Source organism: Vanessa cardui, chromosome 17 (assembly GCF_905220365.1).
Source record: "Vanessa cardui chromosome 17, ilVanCard2.1, whole genome shotgun sequence".
In the NCBI taxonomy this organism is placed as follows: Eukaryota; Metazoa; Arthropoda; class Insecta; order Lepidoptera; family Nymphalidae; genus Vanessa; species Vanessa cardui.
This window is the reverse complement of record NC_061139.1, coordinates 1,853,906-1,873,689: the sequence shown is the minus strand read 5'-3', so window position 1 is coordinate 1,873,689 and position 19,784 is coordinate 1,853,906. Positions and strand designations below refer to the sequence as shown.

Here is a 19,784-nt window from a genome sequence, read left to right as displayed (position 1 = left end):
TAAGATTCCTGTGTCCTAGCTATTGGACCTCAGTTTAAATTTACGCATTAAGCCCTTTGATATTCAGTTAAAAGGTTATAAAGGATTCTTGTCTAACGTCGTTTATTTAATAAGATAATTTTACGACCTGCATTACACTTAACAAACGGCTCCTGGTAGCTAAGATTGCGCCATATAAACTTCAATATAATAATAGTTCTGCTTAGGACGCGTTCATACAAAGTGTGGGAACAATGAAAAATATAAAGGATTGACAGTGTAATTAAAACAATGATTAATTCATTATAGATAACAATGCAAAGAACAGGATAATCTATTTACGAAGAGGCCTTGATTATTGAGATTATTTTTTTAAATTCAATACACCCAATGCGTAAAACTAAGGCTATGTCAATAACTAAGGCTTTATATTTAAGGATATACACATTATTTCGTTATACAATGTTAAGCTTACTTCTATTAGTTAAACACAAAGACGAAACCTATGTAGGAGGTATTATGGCATAGAAGTTTGCATTCACATACAATTGCACCCGTTATTATTCATAGTCCATTTTGACGGGGAGTAGTATGAAATCACATGACTCTGGGATCCGTAACCATAAAACTAGACACTAGACCAGCGACCGGTTTTCAGGCATAGTAAGTTATGATATTAACAGATTACAGTCACAGTGTCATAAACTCCATCTCGAATCGGTAATTCAACATTTCTGGCGTCATCTGCACATGGCCTTACGGAACGATTTGGCAAGCTCGCCAACTCACGGAAATTAGACAGGACGATCACGACGCTACATTTTAGCGCCGCACACTACATCGCCTCTTTTATAATTATGTACTCTTTCGGTACTTTTTGGTATTTTTATGTAAAGGATCGTTGAAGCCAAATGGATTTGGCAACGGGTCAGAGTGTAAGGACATTCCTATGTATGTGTCGTTAGGGTATAAGCAAGGATAAGCTCGGTTAAGTACATTATTATTACGGAACTTATAAGTACACTATAGAACTATGGAAGGATTCTTTGTTGGTTTTTATGGTACAGTTTATGTAAACGGCTGATTTTATTTTTTTTTAGTTAGTAATTCTTGTCTCGATGAAAGAATTGGGCATGCTTAGAAAAGTAATGTTAATGATTTGAGTAAATTTACTTGGAACGAAAGTAAGATAAATTTTTTGCCATCAGTTTTGGGTTTAGTTCTATAGTTGAAGTAGGTACGTGTGTTTGTACTATGTTTTTTTTTATGTTTATATGAGAGAAAGTAGAAGAGTGCGTTAAATTTATATCAGAGGTAAATTTGGCGCAAATATAGAAAAAAATCTTGAAAGTTTTTTAAAATCCTTTTAGTGTTAATTTTTTTTCTTGAATAAAGCAAAATACAATTATGTTGCAAGGTAATTAGCCAAGTGTATGTGTATGTAGTTGTGGATGATAAAACGGGTTTTAAATTTGTGTCTATTTATTATGAGTGACTAGAATTTTAATATTTATAAACTAAACATCGTTCAACAGGATTTTACTTATTAGTGCTTCGTATATGAATTTTAATACCCACGGAAATAACTGAAGCGTTTGCATTAATTTGCCATTGGAGGACGTTGAAGATGCTTAGAATAAAAAAAATGAATTAAAAAAACTGGACGTACTTGACTTTTATAGCTATGTGATACTTAAAATGAAATGTCATCCTTATTAAATGGGACATAGAGTTCATTTTTGATAGTGATTCATGTAAAATAATTGCTGTTAATAATTTAAAATTTGCTTAGCGAATTTTAAATAAACTAGACGAGTGTGAAAAGAAATTATAGCTTACGTTCGTTCTATGCAATAAAATTATAGCTTGCTTTAGAATCACGGAACGTTAAGCCAGTAATAGCTTGGGAACTGGCGATTAGATATTTCAGGATCTGGTGCAAAACAGACTTAGGTTAGTTAGTTTAAAGTCGTTTCATTTTCCGTTCATTAAACTCTTTTGAATGTAAAACTAATTACAGTCAGATCGAGAATTGAAAATAAACAAATATCAAGATTTCAACTAATTTTTAATCAATGTAATTCATCATTTCGGGTATCACGTTAAAGTATCAATGCAAAAAATCAACTTATGTAAGTTGGTGCCACAAGCAATTTTGAACCGGCATTTTACAGGATTTACTTGAATATACTATCAATTCGAAATGTAGATTGTACATTATATAATAGATAAGAAACTCGGTAGTCACTATTTTTCTATCAATATCAATATAACATATACGAAGGCATCCGATTGTAAGTGATCGTCATCGTCCATAGACATTGACGCCAAGAAATATTATTACCTACCCATAATTCGTTAACGTGACATCAAAATGTTATGTCCCTTACATCAGTAATTAGACTAGCTCACTGACCCTTAAAACATGTACCCATGCAGGTTTGCAAAAAGGTCTAATACCCAGTATCAAAATATTTAACGAACACTAACTACAACCTCTTTGACCATCTACATAGTCTTGCATAGTCTGTACGCCTTATTTATGAATACTTTTGACACGAACTCTTCCTATTTTTATTATAAAAGTCAATTGTAATTCATCCTTGAAATTATTATTGGAATATAAAAATCAAAGATTTCAATGCTTTTTCACCATTTCAATATTCGATTGTACCAATAAAAAACTTAATTGAGTATCATGAAATTCAACTAAATATTATGAAGTAATAAACTTACAAAATAAGCACACAAAAAGTAGAAAAGACAAAAAAACAATTAGTTTAACCCAAAGCATAACACACGCTCTACTGGTTAAGATTATAATGTGCACTCGAAAATAGACTTTTAGCTCATGGTGCAAGGTCGTAGAATCGCATGTATCCCAATTACATATTATTAAAACATACTAATAAGCTTCATTACAGAAATAATTTTAGTCTTTATATCAATAGCATTAAGGACTACATTGCAAAAATTTTAACTGCAGTTCAATGTACTGACGTTATATAGTAATTACCTAATTACGAGCTGTGTTTGATGAACAAGGATAGTACCATTAGTACGGGTACACTGGTAATTAGATGTAGTTGATGTAAATATAGTTTCCAAGATTTAAATTTCGAAGTCTAATACCTTTTTTAAATTTACATCTCGTACAATATGTTAACGTATGTACTTATAAGTCAATCAAACTTTTTTTTATAATAAAAAAAACATTACACACGCACACACACTACTACATATTTAAAATAAACGTTTTTTTTTGACATATGAGTTTTTTAATGTCATAATGACAAGGTATCACTGTGTTGAGCCTAATACCTTATCTTTAGAATCCTACTATCTTATATTGTTGTTAGCAATGACGGTTTAATTTTGACAAATTAGTGATCACAACTTTTAATATAATAATATTCAATTTAAATTACAAACATCATTTTAATGCCGGAAATAGCTGATATATTATGAAACATTTTATTAATCATAAGTTCCTCATACAGTTAAAACTGTAATAAAATATTATATTATACATATTTATTGTTATCTAGTCCGACGATTGAGGTACACCCATTATTGTATATATGTATAAACATGTTTATTTTGTTTTTTTTTTGTTTTATGGATATTCACAGCCCTAATACCTATGGTCACTGGTGACCGCTTAGCATCAGCTGGCCAAATTACCCGGCGCTTAATTAAAAAAAAATGTCATTTATTTTTGTCACAAATATGAGTTTATGTTTTAAGGCATTATGTACGGGGTTAATGTTATTGCTCCCGCTCTTCCTTCAAACCGGAGCTCAGCTATACAAATTACCGTTTGACGGCACAACTGGTCCCATGGGAACGTCCAGTCTGCCTACAGTACTATTGGGTAATACAAACAATTCGTTTAAAATGAAATTATCGACTTATATAGACTCGCGGTAGATGTAAAATTTCAAATACCTGCTCCCCGCTTAAAGTTTTTGTTACGATCAGTGGTTTAGTACAGATGAGATAACAAACTGACAAGCGGATCTCAGCATTTCTGGTATTAGTATACACTGTGACTGCGACTTTGTGCGCGTTTTAATTACATTTATGAGTTATGACTTTTTTATTTTAAATATAATTCTAAAATAAAAGTACAAGCTAAATAGCTCCTTATCTGCCAGTGAAAGACCCGTGAAAATCGTTAAATTCGTTCCAGAGATTAGTCAGAACAAACAGACAGACAGAGAAATATTTAAAATGTTATTTTGGTATATGTACTGTGTATGTATAAAAGGTGGCTATTGTAATATTACAAACAGACACTATATATCTATAGACTACATTTTACGTGGATGTAGTTCTATTACTACCCTTGTTGGAACCTTATCATTTACAACTAAAATTACTTGTTATGCAAAATATTTGAGGTTAATTTATTGTAATGGATACTCGTAATGAGGGAAGCGGTCAGAGCAACCCGTGGCTTTAAATGAGTATACTGTATTTCAAGTGAAACTTTACAATGGGAACATAACAAGGTCAATCTATATTAATATTATATATGTGAAAGTAACTCTGTATATCACCGCTGAACCGAATTTGATGAAATTTGTTATGAAACAAACTTGAACTCCAAGAGACATACATATATTATAACAACAGGCTGTAAATTCCCACTGCTGGGCTAAAGGCCTCCTCTCCCTTTGAGGAGAGGGTTTGGTACATATTCCACCAGGCTGTTCCAATGCGGGTTGGTGAAATACACATGTGGCAGAATTTCTATGAAATTTGTCACATGCAGGTTTCCTCACGATGTTTTCCTTCACCGCTGAGCTCGAGATTAATTATAAAGACAAATTAAGCACATGAATCAGCGGTGCTTGCCTGGGTTTGAACCCGCAATCATCCGTTAAGATGCACGCGTTCTAACCACTGGGCCATATCGACTCGACAAATAAGATCGCGTTATTTAATCGTCCAACATGTTTATTTGTCTTTACCCTAGCAAATAGGTTATACGTGTCTTTAGAGAGAAACATTTCGACGTAAAAGAAACCATTTATGTCACTTAACCTTCTATGTTGCGCGTTTAATTTTACCTATTTCATACATTTGTATATTGTAAGTATACCTGTTGTATCACGAAACATGTGTTACATTATAATTCTAACATGTCTGTACTACACGTGTACAAAATAAAATCAACTAACATATACTTGGAGCATAAATGAAACAGTCCTATAATTGAGATATAAATGTCCTAGTAATTAGAAGCACCTGCTCTCTCCTATCACTTTAAGCGATACTGTAAGCGTTCGATCGAGTCGAGATGGCCCAGTGGTAAGAACGCGTGCATCTTAACCGACGATTGCGGGTTCAAACCCAGGCAAGCACCGCTGATTCATGTCCTTAATTTGTCTTTATAATTCATCTCGCGCTCAGCGGTGAAGGAACACATCGTGAGGAAAACTGCATGTGACAAATTCCATAGAAATTCTGCCACATGTGTATTCCACCAACCCGCATTGGAACAGCGTGGTGGAACATGTTCCAAAACCTTCTCCTCAGAGGGAGAGGAGGCCTTTAGCCCAGCATTGGGAATTTACAGGCTGTTGTTGTTGTAAGCGTTTTTATAACACGCTCCCGCTAGTACAATGTCAGGGGTCTAAAGATTAAATCTTACAGATATAATCAAACCGACTTTCTAGAGTAAAAAATAATTTTACGCTTTTACTTGCGGCTTTTTTTTCTTGGCGGTCCTTAGTTTTTTGTGGTTTGTGAATGAATTATAATTTAAACATAATATGTCATTAGTTTTATCTTATTGGCTTGGCATTTTTCATTTAGATAAAAAAAATATACCGACATAATTTTTGGTGAATTTTCCATTATCAATAGTGTTAAGCAGTATTTATTAGAAGCATAGTAGTAGTAACTTTGTCTTATGATAACACTACATGAATACTGAATATAGTTGGAAAAAGGTAAGGATAGGAGCCAGAATAAGAATTGGACGTAGCCTATGTATGTATATATATTTTAAATACTATAGCCTATGAGGAGTTGCGTAAAATAAATCATAGTGTCATTTAATTTAAGTATAATTATCTCAGCCGAAATCTAACGATCTCTTGCAGCTAGAGTAAGGGGATAATATAAATAGACTGAAATACAAAACCAAAATAACCGCACACCCCGACGACTGTACTAATGGACTAGAAAAAAAAACAAATGATGTTAAACGATGCTTATTACCGAAGTTTTTGGAATTTAAAAAATATTTCGGGGTAAAAAAATTTTTGTTATAAATAATCGACTTGAGTAAAAAGTGTAACTTGAAAAGTATTGAACGTTTGAGATACAAATATATGTAAACGTAATTCTCTCAATATTCGTCAACCTATTTGTTTGTTTTTGTAAAAATTTTCATTCTAAATCGAGAATTACATGAAAACGAAATCCTTGATAGTACTCAGATCACTTGAACTACTTATATATACAATATTTATGTATATAGGTAATATTTATATACATAGACTAGCTCAACCCCGGGTTTCACCCGTGTAAAATACAACTCTAATGAATTCAATTTCTATCCAGACGATATCCATTGCCCTCGTGCTATATTCATGCTCAGGTAATATTTTTAATGGCTGTAAATGTCCCACTGCTGGGCTAAGGCCTCCTCTCCCCTTGAGGAGAAGGTTTTGAAACATATTCCACCCAGTTGTTCCAATGCGGGTTGGTGGAATACACATGTGGAAGAATTTGTATGAAATTAGACACATGCAGGTTTCCTCGCGATGTTATCCTTCACCGCAGAGCATAAGATGAATTATAAACACAAATTAAGCACATTTATATAGTGGTGCTTGCCTGGGTTTGAACCCGATATCATCGCTTAAGATGCTCGTGTTCGAATAATTCTGCGAACTACCGAACTCTGTGTAACAACTAAGAATGATGTTTTCCTTCACCACCGAGCATGACTTATTTTTTAATACGGCATATTTAAATTAATATTAGCAAAGATGATTTCTTTAAAGTCTAATCTCGTATAAAGTTGGTTATCGCTATACAAGAACATTATAACAAGGTCGAGTCGCAATAAATCAGTTTGTATCTTCAACCAGAATCACATAGCTGCGCGTACGCAATTTATACTTGCGTAATAAAAAGTACTTGAAGTGGTCTTTAAGAGTTTAAACCGTTACAGATTTATACTTTATGTTACAAGTTTCTATAAATATTTTCGTTTATAAAATTTATTTCGCACGTTCGTAATTCTATTCGGCCAGCTTACATGAAAAATCCAATAAAATTAAAAATAAATAAACAAATAAATTTCCTTTAAAAACTTTTACGTTTAAAATACTAAGTATAAGATGATACTCACTACTCAAAGCATTAGATAATTAGTGCCAGAAGTCATAACAAAATATACTAATTATTTTTTATCGCGCAAAAAAATGCACCTACGAGAAAACTATAATTACATACGGCGCCGCTAAAGAAGCGGTATCTTTTGTTTTGCATTTGTTCACGCGGCTGAATGTATCACGACTGCTGCTCTATTACTGCACTGTGTGAAAATAGCCTAATGTTTTTTTTTCTTTTATGTCAAGTGTCACTGTCATTTGTGTCTTATATTGTGTCAGTTATTTGCACTGATAAATTGGTTTACTCGATCGATTTATATTCCGTTTTTATAGACGTCATGACGCTAATGAAATAATTTGTCTCTATTTTAAGCACGCTAAGTTTTTTTGTTACATATATGATTAAATTTATTGCTATGGAAAATTAAGTGTGATTTTATAGCACACTAGCTGTGCCCGCGGCAGTGTACGCGTTTGAATTTAACAAAAAAAAAAATTATTGTATCCTAAGTTACTCCTTATTATATCAGATATGTGCCAGTGAATGTCCTGTCAAAATCACAACAGACAGACTGACTGACAAAAATGTGGGTATAGATTATATTATTTTGTGATATATGACATAATTATATGTATAGATTAGCAACACCATGGTGTGGCCTCCATGGCGTGTTCAATGTTCATGTTTATTAACAGAGATGGTTAACTATGAAGATTTTTATCTAGATATAATAACTAACTAAGAACACATTTTTTGAATACTAGCAATTCTTCCCGACTACACGCGGGTGCAATGCTGATACTTAATATACAACTGAGTTTGTTTTATTTACGACATCACATAAGAAACTTCTAAAATTATCATTATTTCTTTAATATATTGTCCACGTAGTATATATATAAATCTACCTCTCAAATCACTCTATCTCTTGAAAAAAATTGCATCAAAATCCATTATATAATTTTAAAGATCTAATCATATATATGATGATGATAATGATGAAGACATTTAAATGGTTTTCAAGTGTTGCCACATTTTTGGGATACACTAGTGAAATTACGATCAATAAGCACGTTACGCTATAGAAAGTTACATTTATGATCAATTAAATACTAATAACAAAATATCTGTGATGTACGTCGTTGTGTTATACGAAGATATCATTTAATTAGTTTTACTTAATTAGTGATACACATACCGACACGCGATTTCGTTTGTAACGATTAGTCAATTTAAACGAAACGCCATTTTGATATAGATCATTGTGATATGTGCGCGGATTAATCTGACATTTAATTTTTATCTTCAAATTCTTAGTACTAAGTAGTCTTTTTATTGAAGAAAAATCTAAAAACTTACATTTTAAAATTAATTTTAATGGCAGAATATTATGTTCTTTAGTTGAACTAAAAACTTTTTTTTTTTTAATTTAAATCTTCGCTTTATATATTTGCCGAGCTCGAAAAAAAAAATCCTTTACGTCATTAATAAGTACATTTTGGTCGTTTAACAATAATAATACCGCCAAGGAAGGAAATTCTCACTGTTCCAAATTTAAATAATCGAACGAAAAGTTCAATTACATGTTGAAATACTAGGTAAGCGTATAGTATAGAACAATGATCAGGAATATAATTCTTATTTTATTTAGAATAAGAATCAAATTGTTATCGACATACCGAGTCCCTTTGTGTAGTCATTTAATCAACTACGTATACTATCTAATAGTAGATGATCGCAATCTGTGGTCGAAATGTGGTTTTTAATGATTTTGTTTTGAAACAAAAAATGCAAATCCCCGGTATATCAGGTGTCGTAAACAATTTTTTTTTTTTTGTATAAAAATGAAAACGACTATGAACAAGTTTTTTAGAGCCCAGGAGAAAATAGATTATTATATGAAATTCTAGTTTTTATGGTCAAGTGGAATTTAATTTTTATAAAGCTCAGAGGAGCAGTGCTGTCGGTGACAGTGATTAAAATACCTTACTTGATTTAAAATTCCTAAACTCCGTCAAGTCGTGTCGAAAGGTAGAATTTATAATATATTTAAATAGAAACGACTTTGTTTCATGGAAGGGGTTTAATATTATTTGATAAAATGCAAGCAACGCCAAATAGATACATAAAATAAAAGTAAAGTAAGCCTGTAAACTTCCCACTGCTGGGATAAGGCCTACTCTTCCATTAAGGATAGAGTTTGGAACATACCTATTCCACCACGTTGTTCCAATGCGGGTGGGTGGAATGCACATGTGGCAGAATTTCGATGAAATTGGACACGTGCAGGTCTCCTCACGATGTTTTCCTTCACCGCTGAGCACGAGATGAATTATAATGACAAATTAAGCACATAAAGCAGCGGTGCTTGCCTGGGTTTGAGCCCGCAATCATCGGTTAAGATGCACGCGTTCTAACCACTGGGCCATCTCGACTCCATTATCCTCCATCCTCCATTATCACCTAAATTACCATTATTACTATTATAAATACTCCTAATACAGAGATATCTCTGCCTTGTTGTTGTAGTTGCTTGTTTAGTTGTGGATTATGAAGACCCCGGTTATAATCCCGGGTTGGGTCAATAAAAAGTATTGATTTATGTGTCGAAATTCTTAGTTGTTACACAGAGTTAGGTAGTTCGCAGAATGATGTCCTTGGAAACCTTCCTAAATATGCCTTCTCTGTGTGATATAATAAACAAAAACTTACTGCTTTTTTGTTTCAAATATAATACTGTAATTATTTTATATAACTTAAAGAGCAAAAAAGTTTAACCTTGCGATATAATGTAACTATATTGTCAATAGTCGTCACTACATTTTCCTGCAATACATCAAGGCTTTCCGCAATTACCTTTCCTTTTTGTGTTCTCGTTATAAAACAAATGTCTTTTATAATATAAATGAAAATTTAAGAAAGGTTGTTGTTATATGATATTATTCCAAATACATAACATAATATAGATTTGTTTCGTGTTATCTAAATATTAATTTATATATATTAACTACGTACCTTAATTCGTATTGGCGTATACGAGCTTTGTTATATATTGTAATTGTTTAAATAATGTTCGAATTTTAAATTAATAATATATTTTTTTTAAATATTTATTATTTTTTTATCTTGTTGTTGTATTGCCAGATACCTAAAAATTTCAATATGATTAACAGTTAAATTAAAAGTGAAACTTTTTAATTATTTATTGACAATTATAAATTATGACAAAATAAATCATTTCCAACATTATAGCATAATTAAGTGCCATTTCTTTTTTTATTATAAAATTGAGTATGTATTATATATAACGTCATTACATAATACTTGAGTTAACATATAGTTAACATAACTATACTGAATATATTGTATATACAACAAAGAGTAGATTATATTTTCTTACCTATATTGTCAATCATTATTAGTTATCGCAATACTTGTGATAAATTTAAAGATAACTTTTAATTAAAAATTAGGTCAATGATTGTCTTCATTCAGCCTCGTATAATTCTATTAAAAAATATTTTGTTTTTTACAGTAATTATATTAAAAATAATATAAATATAAATAAGTATTGTATTTAAATATGAAACAGTTGTATCTTTCTTTATGAATGAGTTAAGTGAGACACTCATACAAGTCTTTTAGTTAAATTGACAGCTTTTTAATGAAATTAACTTTACAAATATAATCTGTTATAATTTTTTGGATGATGAGAAATATTACTCGAGTTTCTATCAAATACAAGAATGCGAGTATCATTAAATAGACTAATGCATTGAATTATTAAGTTAATACAATCTGATACCGAGATCCCAGTGTTTAAAATACGAAACGAAAGGTGCAGGTTCAAAATGGAACATTGATATCAACATATTTATGTGCTCAATTTAGGTTTATAATTCATAGCGTGCTTGGAATAATAAAGCTAATAAAGACCTATGTATATATATACCTTTCACACAAAAATACAAGATGCCTTAGCTTCTAGCTTACTTTTAAAGAAACTATACGATTTTCTCATTCTATACAATTGCTAATTCCTTGTATATTTCTTGAGTACCGGAGCCATAACAGATACATTACTTTGTCCAATCATTCTACAGAAATGAGTACTTAAGAATTCCGCACAGATTTCCCTACAGATGGCGTCATCGTCGCTTAAGACGGAATGGACGCATTATATCAAACGCTGCTTCAGATTTGAATATGTAACTTAGAAAGTGCCTCAGGCTCGTTACTTGGGGGTACTGTTCTTGTATAGAAATTTTGCACACAGATTTTATAAGATATATTATATTAATAGTTATATATATCACTCAGTGAGCCGATATCGCCCAGTGGTTAGAACGCGAATTTGACCGATGATTGCGGGTTGCAACTCAGACAAGTACCACTGAATATTAATGTGCTTAATTTGTGTTTATTATTAATATCGAACTAGGCGGTGAAGCAAAACATCGTGAGAAAACCTGCATGTGTCTAATTTTTATTCCACCAACCCGCATTAGAACAGCGTGGGGGAATATGTTCCAAACCTTTTCCTCAAAGAGAGAGGGGGCCCTAACCCAGCAGTGGAAAATTTACAGGCTACGTTGTTGCTATTGTTGTTGTTATATCACTTAGACAGGCTTTATTACCTTTCACTGATGAAAAGGCAATAAATTCGAAGAAACAAACCTTAGCTATATATAATAGTCTATATATTTAACACATACAAAATCAGGGTAAATACAAATTGGCACAGCATTCGCAATGCGAAGAATGGCAAGTGCCTCTTACGATGCCAATAATTAAATGCCAGAGGTTACCAAATTGACCAATTACCTGGTAACATTCTTTGTTCACTTTCCATTTTTTTCCAATATGTCCGTAATGTAACTTCCAAACCAAATTACTCTTGTTTCGTAATTTTATAGATATTGTAATATATAATACACTAGTGACCCGCCCCGGCTTCGCTTGGGTCCAAGCTGATACTAAATGTACTACAGAATTTGTTCATTTACGACATCATATTAGAAACTTCTAAAATGATCTGTGTTTCTTTACTATGTATATACAAAAACCTTGCTCTTGAATCAATCGATCTATTATAAAAAACCGCATCAAAATCCGTTGCGTAGTTTTAATGATTTAAGTACACATAGTGATATAGGGCAAAGAAAGCGATATTATTTTATAATATGCAGTGATCTGAGAAGACGAAGAGGCCGTTCGTTTGTACGATGTATTAAGTGGTCTTTAAAAATAATAAAGAATGAGCTTAGCGCAGGAATGAAATTTAAGATTCGTGCGAGATAAAGTTTTCGTCTTTTTTTGTTTGAATTCTTAATTCGTTCGATGTTTATTTTTGCGTCTGAAATGTTTAAACTATTTTTATAAGACACCACAATTAAGAAGGATATTACAGTTCATTTGTTTTTATTATTAAAGTCCGGGTATCTAAGAAAGTTAGCGGTTTTGGGAAATAAAAAGCAACTGTTGCTGGTTTTTTTACGGTTGTTTTTTAATGTTTGTTTATGTTTTTGATATGATGATGCAAAGAGTAGAGATGCTCTGCTTCGAATATAATATTTAATTTTGCTATGCTGGTATTATAGACGAAGAAACAGGAGCATTCCGTCAGAATAGAAATTATTGATTGAAATTAAAGACAGATATTATACAATTAGCGCGTTTCGCTGGCGTTAATAAAAATAAGGGAACGATCAAAGGAATTCAAAATATTAACAGATTATAAACGTCTTTGTACCATTCCGTTGTTAGTTCAAAAATTAAAAAAGTATAGAAATGTATATGTAGATTATTATAGTATTATTTTTTCCTAATATAGTCACGGACAATGATCTCTTAAAATATGCAGACGAGCATATTTTTTTTTTATTGAAACTGGTCGTGGTTCATATACCTACAGATTGATTAAAGAGGTTACACGAAAAAGGTTCACAAAAAAAAATGATTTCAATACGATTTGAGAATTGAGGCTTTTGTTCAAATTTCTTAATTACCGTACCGAAACTTGTTCGAACGTATACCTATTCGAATTTTTTTTTGCATCCGTTCAAACCGGTTCCAAGCAACGTGGGTCTAGATTTGTTATAACAATAAACTTAAGAAAAAATATAATAAAACTATATATTCGCTTTCAACGTTTATAAAAATGAAACTAGCTGTTGACTTGAACGACGAATGAAGTTGGTTGTCAGGTATTAGGCATGAAAGCCTTCCTTCGAATTGCCATATCAAATTTCATCTAATTCCTGTTCAGTTGTATTGCCGTGAAGAAACAAACATAATATAATATTAGTATAGATGATGACGTCATGAAAAAATATTTGCCATTTTCAAATGTCAAACCGACAGAAATACTGTACACTATGTATTTAAATATAGGTTACAAAATATTGACTATGAAAGCAAATCTATCTACTATACATGTGACCACGTGATGTGATAGCAAGAACAGTGGCTTGCTCTGATTGAAGTCTATTCCGATTCACTCGGTGCATAATTGTTAGTAATAAGTCAATGTTTTTGCACTATTAATCCCTCCCTGTCCGATAATTATAACTTCCATAATAATAAAAATAAATTATAATTTTACCGTACGGCAACATAAAAAAATGAACAAGAAAAATCTAAAGTCCTTACGTAATTAGTTTCATTTTTAATCTGTTTTTTATCGATATTTATTATCTATGGTCATAAAAAACAACTCGATAGTGTATACTGTGTTAACAATTGGTTTTGTATTACAAAACCGTGAAGAACTTGTTTCCAATATTGACATGTTACCACGACAATGTCTTGAATCTTATAAACAGAAAACACTTTATTATATGTTATATGTAAATAAATTTAGATGTAAGTGTGTTTATTATTCATTCACACACACACACACATGAACAACTGTGCCTGTTGAACTAATTTCGAATCTCACTCGTGAACTATGATCATACAATTACGGTAACTGTTTTGATGCGTATCCTTTTGGTGACCCAGTGGTTACAAGATGTGTAATTTAATCGATGATCTGATTTAATCGATGATGATTAAATTTGAGGAAGAAACGTGAGAGGAAGAATTTGCCCAGTGGGGGGAAATAAAAAGGCTGTTACTATTGCTATTAAGACTACTTTCCTATGGACGTGATAATAATTGTTCTTGAAGTTGCATAACACTTTCTGATACTGTACGAAATAAAGTAGATTAGATTAATAATTAAATTAGATTCTACCAAAAATAACCTACAAGTAAGACCTGAGGTCTATGCTTTTTATCATTAATATAACCTTTTATTATATAATCTGCCTTAACTATTATAATATATATCGATATTCATTATTTTTCAAATCCATATTATTTATGTTTTCAAATAATCTGTATATAGATAAGATTAAACAACCACAAGTGGTACAGTAGTCACAAATTATTGTAGTTATAATATTTCGATGATATAAACCGAAAAAAAGTTAACTGTTTTAGTATTTAGGTAAATGTGTATCGGAATATATATGGTGAAACTCAATAAAAAATTTACTGATAAGGTCACGTTCTTACTAATAATAAATGTAGAAATATATGTATACATTACTAATTTACATTAATAACTTTTTAAATGATAAACAATTCCATAATTCAATTTACACATGCGTAGTATAATACAAGTAATTACTCGTTAGTGTGCGTTGTGTATAGTTATACTTTTTACTTTTGATTGTGTGTGTATCATTGCAAGACAGTATTATTACGTTGCTTCAAACATTAAATACAGAGTGACTAGTATGTCCTCCTTTCCAATTTTGGTCAAGGGAATGTTCCTGATCATTGCCATCTTCCTCCGGACTGTTACTGAGAATTATTCGTCACAATATCGAGTTACTTTGAAGCGACGAACTGGTATTTGAATCCACGACCTCAGATAATCAGGCTCATAAGATAGACTAACGGAGCAGGCAAATGGAGGATTGTTTTCAGATTATTTTATAACTAAAGTACAATATTGTCAATTATTATTTGGGCAAAGTAACCCTTTACGTATCAGTTCTTATTAAATGTTATACAATCGATCAGAATAGTACTTTTGGCCGTAAACAAAATCTATGTTTTTTTATGTTAACATTTTTGTATTTAAATCAAAAGATGAATTTTTAAAAAACAAATTACAGGTAAACAGTAGTTGCGGTAGTATCCCTTTTACTTGGCCCGGGATTTCCCGGTGTGTATCACGAAGTTTTAGGGTTTTTATTCAGCGCTATAGTTTGAGTAAAAGTGTCGTATCGGTTTTATTAATATTGCAAGTCGTCAAAAAAATAGCCTCATTTTTTGCTATTTGGGTTATGTTGTTCGATAGTTTTTGCTCGACGACCGCGTGTAAGTGTTTTTGCCACGAAATCGGGGAATTCTTTCATTTTTTTAACTAAGTAAAAACTCAAGTATCTGGCTGGAAAAACTGTCACGACGAATTTTAAAACCAAATTAAACATTGAAAATAGAACATGCAGATATATACCCAGAAACCGATATCGCAATAAAAATAAAATACAAAGTAAAACAAACGCTAATAATACATTGTATGAAGACCGCAACGTAAGTATCTAATAGCATAATATTTATAAAGTATGACATATGTTTATAATCAGTCGTGGGTCAAATATTTCACAACTCATAATACGACAATATAGCAATACGAAATGAAAGGAACGCACTCAATAACTTTAAACAAATCAAATACAAGGAACAGAATTAAAGTTCCGAGAATAATAAATGTTATAATTGAATAATTTGTTTAAAACTAGTGCTTATTATTAAAGACATAAGAGTCACGTTTAATTTGTTACCTGTGTGATTTCGTTAGGGTTGACAATAAAAGAAATATTATTATTAAAACGAGGTTGACTTTATGTACATACTAGTAGTCACTCGCGGCTTGGCTTGTGTTTTAGGATGTTGTCAAAGGTTATACAAAAAACCTATGTCCTTTCTTTTGAGTTCAAGTTTGCTTCATACCAAATTTCATCAAATTTGGTTCAGCGGTTTTGTCGTGAAAGAGTTAAAACAGACAGAAAGAATTACTTTCACGTTTGTAATAGTAATATAGTTTTATATCGGTACTCATAAAAATACTAGCTAGATAATTAACTTTGTGGAGAAATTCTTGGTAGGTATAATATCAGTAGGAACCTTTAAGTCTGCAAAGCTCAACGGTATACAGATTTAGCGACGTGAAAGCAATTGTGTGAAAGAACCAATAAGGCTCGATCCCAAGTTCTTTGGTAACTGTCATGCCGTGATAAGATGGAGGGAATAGAAAATCACTTCCTTATAAATACTATATACTATCAAGTATATAGAATCTTTATATTTAGGCTATGTTTTAAACGTTTATAGAAATGTTCAGTCTACTTAATTAAACATATTAATGTAGCACTGGTCATCAGAATTATGCTCTTTTAATCAAGGAGTCTTTTTACAATAATAATAAATGTCTTCGGTTTGTCAAATAATTGTCAATTAATTCTTATGTTTTATAGCTATTTTTACTTCATGGCAGTAGGGCTTTTTGCAAGCCCGTAAAGGTAGGTACCACCCACTCATCATACATTCTACCGTCAAATAGCAGTACTGTTGTTTTCCGGAGGTATCAAAATACAGTGCAACTATAAAACGGATAAAAACTCTTGTTTCTTTGGGTTGATAGCGCATCAGTGTTTTGTAGGGAATCGTTAATATTTCTTAGAGCGCCATGTCTATGGAACCCTAAGCCGTCCCAGGGAATACCTTCCGAGGTAATATCTCAAGTAATAACGTAGACAAATGTCTATTATAGTAAGTTTGCAGCTTCAAATTTAAAATCAAAGAGACAACCCTATTTTATTTGCACCTATTTCTAGGTAGCGTCGGTTTAAAAGGACTTTATAAGCAATAATAGCAGAGCGGTTAAATGATACCAGTTTTCTACACCAACCACAGTACCTTTGTGGTCGGAATTAATACATTGTATATGGCAAATAATCTCTGTTTATTTAATTAGGTAAAGGGGTTGTTGAAATGGAATTATTTTATTTACATCAAAACTTAGAAGAACCGGCCAGTCTATTTAGATTTGCCGGTTCTTCCCGACAGTATCGACTTAAGAGGTAATTGGTAGTTAATACATACTTTTTAAGTCCTAGGTTAGCGGACGAGCATATGGACCACCTGATGGTAAGCGTTTTAAAAGTGACCTTATGAGCCTTTGAATAAAGAATATTTTTAATTTTGAAAATTTTGTAAACATATAGTTTTCCTTGTGATGTATCTTCTGTTTTATATATTAGTTTAAGTGTGAAGTCTACTCATAATATTTAAGTTTACTTTGACGCATTGAGATTGTTCAACTACGTTTTATGCAGTTTTATTAAGCAATATTTGCCTAGCGGTTTATCTCGCGTTCAATTTGTCTCTTATATTGCGATTTACCTAAATTGAATAACGAATTTTAAATTTGGAATTAGAACCTTTGAGAATTTTAAAAACCGACATTCTTATAAATACTTCTGTATTTGTGTAGTTTTGATAAAAATGGCGAAGAACTCGTCCATGCATTCTTTGTCTGGCATTCGAAATTCAACCTTGAACGGTTTTTTTAAAAAAATACAATGCCAGTCGAGTCTACTCAATAATAAGATTTCAAAATCATAGTCATTCTTGCGTCAGTTTGGCTTTTGTTCTTCTTATAATCGTTGTAGCCGTCTACGTAATAAATACAAAATATATATACTAGACTACCGTCCTAATAACGTGTAACTTACCTTCTACGATACCGAACTAAACATATATTAATTACCAATTATTTCCTCAAAGGGAATCGCTCTTAACGGGAAAACTTTTTATGAAATTTTAATTTTTTTGTTGTAATTTTACATCAGTTATTTAAAATAGTACATAAGTACATGCCGATATAAAAACACTAAAAATTGATCTTATTAAGTCATTTCTATTGACAAAAGGACGTTCAAAGAAAGTCATAGATTCTAATCCAGGCAAGCACCGAAAGGCATCTCAGTGCTTTAAGCTCCTCCTACTTTCTAATGTATTCTCACAACAGATTGCAATTCGATACAACCTAAGGGAATAAAGGTACAGGATCAAAGGGCTTTGCTTGTAAAAGGAGGCGCGTTATAAACAAATTCCACCGACCCGACTTGGGAACCTAGGTCCTCGGGACCTGTAACCTTTTATTTTAACCACTTAAACAATAACTATAATTTATGTTACCACAAAAACAATAAACAATTAACAATATTTATAATATACTCAAATAAGCTTTGTTTAAACAATGTGTATTAGAATCTACATAATTTTATTTATAGTCCATTCCCTATTCCAATCGAAGAAGGAATAAAGATAAACAAACGTTAGATTTACGTATTCCACACGATTTTCCAAAATCTCTGCTATATTGTGTACTACTAACGGTTCTTGATTTATATACCTTTATTTATAACACAACACTATTCCACTAAACTACTTATGTCCACTATAATGTTCCTTCCAAAATTCCGAAACATTCGAAATTCAAATTCAAAAATTTCGAAATGATAACGTCGACGTTCGAAACGCCATTTTTTCACAAATCCATAATGAATATTATTCTACGATATTAATTCAAACTTTAATGATATCGCTTGATATCGATGTCAAATATTGTTTATTTGGCTTTTGTCCTCTTGTGGTTGGAATAGACTATAAAATGAAATCGTTCCTTGAAGATGAAACTGTATGGGCTTTGTATATTCGAATTCATTTGTTCATACTAACAAGTATTGCTTGTTTGTACGTTATTATTAATTTCAAAGATATCTCATCTTACTTAAATTAAGTCTATTCTTACATTCCCCTTCAAGTCTGTTACAATTTGATCTAGAAGAGAGAGATCTTTCTAGAATTTTCTAGAATTCATCAATAGATTGTCGAGATAATTATCAAAGTCAAATTTGAATTCGTACATATCTTACTATACATTATGTTTATTTAATTAATATTAATTAAATATATAGGTAATATCCAACAAAGTAAAACAGACAGATATAAATAAGCGATTTACTCGTTAGTAGTGATTTATTGGATATCATCTGGTTCGGAACCAGTCAGCCATCAATGATTCTATCGCCAACCCTGCACGGTTGCAATGGTGGGTGAACAAACAGTGCTAAAGTTTACAAACTGTATTATTATTTAATTAATAAAATAAAAAATATATACAATGACAAACTTACGTCATTCATATATTTTCATACGGATGTGACTTAACCCAAATATATATAATACAAAATTTAAATATATAGTGTTATATAAATTCTCATTAAAGTTATATATCTATGTTGTATCTTGTAGTTTGCGATATTGAATGTCAAGGCGGCATTAGACGCCAGTATAATAGTTAAACCAGTAATTGTTAGCTACGT

At 31.5% G+C, this 19,784-nt stretch overlaps 1 protein-coding gene across 1 annotated transcript in view; it reads right to left on the bottom strand.

The window, feature by feature from the left end:
• The window catches only part of LOC124536643, a 168,670-nt gene that overhangs the window by 147,752 nt on the left and 1,134 nt on the right, over positions 1 to 19,784 (bottom strand). The gene's annotated exons all lie outside the window — the stretch shown is intronic.